General features: G+C 35.4%; 1 long non-coding RNA gene across 2 annotated transcripts; it reads right to left on the bottom strand.

Annotated features, from left to right (window-relative positions):
* Positions 1 to 615: 615 nt before the first annotated feature.
* On the bottom strand, positions 616 to 1,427 carry LOC108671215. 2 transcript variants are annotated; one of them, XR_001930797.2, is made up of 2 exons: positions 1,335 to 1,427; positions 616 to 724 (listed from the first exon to the last, which is right to left on the bottom strand). It is a non-coding gene; the product is annotated as an uncharacterized LOC108671215 (long non-coding RNA). The 2 variants fall into 2 exon arrangements; XR_007156956.1 differs by lacking the exon at positions 1,335 to 1,427 and adding an exon at positions 929 to 1,051.
* Positions 1,428 to 4,808: the final 3,381 nt, after the last annotated feature.

The following is a 4,808-nucleotide window of genomic DNA, read 5'->3' as shown; positions in this document are numbered from 1 at the left end:
TTGACTCTACCAGCTAGATGCATTGGGCTCGATAATCGCTTTTCTGTGATTCTGCGCGAGTATATATTAAAGTATATTATAGCGAATAATTGATTGATGAGTGATGTGTCTAGACTGTTGTCGACGAAAGCTGTTATTAGCTTATAGACTTAGCACGGAAATAAGAAGTTGTGACGAAATGTTCAAAAACTATAAAATTTTTATACATGGCAGGGAAGCTGACTATGTCTCCTTCCATGAGTGAGGAAGCATAAAGCACCAAGAACCTTCAATCACCAGGATTTTATCCAGTGTCATAATTATGAACGACAAAAGCGACTTTTTGTCGCTGAGGAATGAAGTGTGATATGTTGATTTAAGAATCTGGCATGAATATATCAAAACGAAAAGGCACTTGGCGAATCTGGTTGAGGGATCAGTGGTTCGTGTTGATTCCCAGGTCCAACAAGCCATGAATTAACTAACTATGAATTAACGTCCCCTTAGCAACTGGGTAGCCTGAATTGCGACACTAACCGCAATGCAATTGCTTACAGCTCAGAGGGCATCTGAGGAGACTGGTGTAGTTTTTGTGGTCAGTTAGCTGATGTGAATAGGAATAAATTAAACACAAGGAAAATTTATACCGTTTATATTGGAATAAATATACAGAGCAATTATGAAGGACATCGCCTGGTCTTCTGCGGATGGGTAATGCAGCTTCACCACTGAAGGATTCTCACACCTGTTCCGAGAGTTTGTCGATCGTAAGGTTTGAAGTAGCACCGGGCGAATCAAGTACTTCAATTATTAATTATTATTAATTATTAATTATTATTAATTATTAACTATTATTAATTATTAATTCTCAATTATTAATTATAATTATTAATTATTAATTATTAATTATTAATTATTAACTATTAATTAATAATTATTAATTATTAACCATGGGGGCGACTGGCGTCCCCTTTTTCATTGGATTGAATTCCCCGATCACGATTGTACACGTTAGCCTCGATGTGCGCCATATTGGCTCACGGTGAACGCAATATATTCAACGTAGATAGGAACAAAACTGTTTATATTAGAAATGAATTTTCCAATAATCTATATTTAATTTTCAAATTTGAAAATGTTATGAAGGAACTTGTTAGTAAAAAGCTGCAATTATGAAATTTGGGAGAAAAATGCTTTATTTGAAATTTCATATAGTACGAGTACTAGTTATACTGCTGTAGTTGAAAGGTATTAGTGATTGCTTAAGATTTTTTTGCAGTCTTGCGTCAGTATTTAGATCGTTTTTGTATTTCATAGCATGATTGTGATTCACTTGTATAGGCTACATAGCATACTAGCAGGTTAGCCTGGTGTTGCTCGGGGACTGACAATCCTTGCAATATGGGAATCCCGCAACTCCGAATATCTTCATCCCGGATCCCAGCATCTTGTCATTCTGCATCCCATCTTCCGAATCCCTCTTCTGGAATAATTAATTTTTGGAACTTCTTAAATAATATGTTTTGAACTAAATTTCGCCAATCAATAGAATTCCCTTCCAACCAACATTTAACATATGGAACTCCCACGTACATAGTGTTTTTTTTTCAATTTGAGTGACTTTAATTTGTAATTTTCAACATAAATGGCACTGACCAAAGTGAAAATTACTTTAAATTCATAAATTCAACGATTTAAATTCATAAATTCAACCTACCTCCGCCCCTCGTAATTTCATGACTAAAAAATCGCCATTCAAAAATTAACTCAACATCTAGGTAACATCCTGGCACTCTGCGAGTTCGAACAGCCCCCTACATATTTTCGATCCATGGCTTCAAACACGCAAACTTTATAAAATGCGTACCCTTAATCGATTTTTACTCGAATTCCATATTTTTGTTGTGTTTCCTGGTGCATCCAACAAGTTACTGCTCCAAGTTCTACGTGATAACATGAGAAAATATTTTCGCGTCATATATCTGTTTCTATGAGCTAAAAAAATTTCAATACGGAAAAGTTATTTCATATATAAACACTATCGTATAAGAGACTAATAAATCCGAAAAGCATATTCGGTCCTATAAACTGTGTTCGGGCCCCTATTCGCACATTACGTTCGCAAGGTTACCAAATCAGAGTGGCCCAGAGGTTACAGTTCAGAGTACCAGGATTGGCGCAGAGAGGCGCAGGTTCGATCCCAGCTCTGTGAGCCAGTTCCTGGTCAGAATCGGCAAAGAGGCCGGGCGGTTAAGCAGAGCAAACATGAAGCAGTGAGTAGCGAGTTCGAGACCGCAACAAGCTGTGAATGTTCAGCGATGTTAAGAATCGGCGATATGCCTCGTTATATATCATAAAAAATATTTTTATTTTCTATTATTATCAATCACTGAACAGAATTTGCGCAAAGAGAGCGAGCGTTAAGCTCCCAACGAATTCACGCAAAGAAATTATTTCATGATATAATTAATTATTGCAATGATCTTATCTGGACTTTACTAACGGGAAATCTTTCTCGACTTAACATGTTTGCATAGCAACAGGATCGATGACCTCTAACTGGTTACGATGCTCTCAAATATTGAACTCGTCTTCTACTATTTCAAACAATTTTGTTCCCATGAATATCGTGGCTTTCAATTTAGATTTTGATCTGATACTTCACTTTGTAAAATGGGTGTATATTAGTTAAATAATACTGTCACTTTCTGCACTAACTTTGAATTTTGAATACCTGTCATTACAGTTAAGAAATGTTAACGGTTGATTGCCCCGTTCAAGTTTATCGATGTGTAGCAATGGAGGTTGTTGCAATCAGGCTTATTATTTGGTTCCGTGCGCAAACGATATCATTTTATCAGTTAGCTGATACACCTGAGACTTATCTATTTTATGATAAGTACTTGTTTAACTTTTCTAAATTAATGATTTACAGCGTCTTGTAATTAGTTTTATCCGGATCCATTGACTAATCCATATCGTTGTTATTGCCTGTGACTTTTTTATAGCACGTTATTGATGTGACCTTTTTTTATAAGTCAATATAGTTTATAGTGGAATTCTCGTTGTGGTGATCATTGCTCGAAATCTGTTAGATTTATTGTGCGAATACTAATCCGTCTAAATCTATTGCACGTTAAATCCTATAATCAAGCAACTCATATTGGGCATTCATCATTTATTTTTATTGCTGTGTGATTTTGGGGAAGAATTATCAGGGCAATTACATCACATCTATATTTGAATGACAGACTGAATGAATGATATCGAATATAGACCTTATTAATATGAGACCTTAATTAAATAGACCCTAATTAATATGAGCCATAGCAACACGTGACCTTGGAGAGCGTGAAAATTTCACGAAGAGGTTGACTGCGTGACAATCATTCATTATCTTTGATAATGAAGATATATTATATAGATAAGACAGAGAAGCATGCCAGGTGCACAGGGTTAATACAAACTGATATGAAGAACAAATTATATCCTGTTGATAGATGGCCACCACAAGTACTATTATTTTAACAGCTCCTAGTAATTATCGGTTGCCATTTATTGTTAGCGATAAGAATAATGATCAGATACCACACATGTTTGGTATCTTTTACCATTGTAACGTTTACTATAGCGTACAATAAATCTATCAGAATATAACAATAAATGCATTGTTGATCCTTGTCTCTGCAGACATTGGTATATATTCCCACGTTGCGATAACTGATTACCTGATTTCTGTTTTGTGCGGAAAAAACGCATGTATAACTGTTTAATTAATGTTATTGGGAATCCACTGCCCGTCCTCAGAGTGAGCAAAAGAATATCGGAGGCGAAGTCCAAATTCAGCGCTGAAATGATGAAGGAACAGTATAACTCTTAAGACACGCTATGAGCTGCACAATTTCGTAACTTAACAATTATCTTATTCAATTTTTCCAATTTGAACGGCAACAGAAATTAACACAGCAATATCGCAAGTCATACCTCGAAACCTAACCGACACAATGTAGGAGCTGTCAACCGTCAAAACCAGAGTAGCAGACAGGCGCAATAGACCGGGTAGGCCGCATATGTGCATCCAGGGTAAGATGTGAAGGATGCTCGATTATACTGACAGTAATAATAATACTATTAGAACTAAATACAGAGTCTTACAATAGAATTTATGACCAATTCGCATAATATGATTCAAGGACTAAATACGGAGTCAATTAGAACTAAATAAATACGGAGTCAATTAGAACTAAATACGGAGTCATACAATAGAATTTATGATCAATATTCGCAGAATAGTATTCTAGGTAAAATTAATAAATACACAACTTCTAAAATATTGCCATAGACGGTATTCAGAAGTGGCTGTACCGGCCTTTCAGTGACTATTTAAATTAATGTTATGTTAATAAATTAAGGTCTGGCCAACCTCAAGAACGTTTTTAGTAAGAGAGCCAGTGGACACTCTTGAAGAATCTTGAGACAAGATAATGCACTGAGTATTCACATCGTGATCGATAGAATTTGGAGCTGGCTCACATGTCAGGTGCCAGATTTAATCCTTATAAAAAAGCTGCACCTATAACGACGCTGGTGACGTTATGAATAAATTATCCAAGCATCATCATCTTGAAAATTTTAAAATAAATGAAACGTAATTAGGGAAAACCCGTCACTTTTTGATGAATTACATATAATTTTATTTCGTTTTTTCTTCTTTATTTCGTGTTCTTTAATTTTTTAGAAGCCGTTGCCACTGGTGTTTTGCATAGAAGAGAAATACACATTCACTAATTTGTTAACATGCTTTTTAGCAAACAAATAAACGCGTTCGA

This window comes from Hyalella azteca, unplaced genomic scaffold, assembly GCF_000764305.2.
Source record: "Hyalella azteca isolate HAZT.00-mixed unplaced genomic scaffold, Hazt_2.0.2 contig1504, whole genome shotgun sequence".
In the NCBI taxonomy this organism is placed as follows: Eukaryota; Metazoa; Arthropoda; class Malacostraca; order Amphipoda; family Hyalellidae; genus Hyalella; species Hyalella azteca.
Note: the sequence above shows the minus strand (reverse complement) of the source record. Positions and strands in the feature narration are given on the sequence as shown.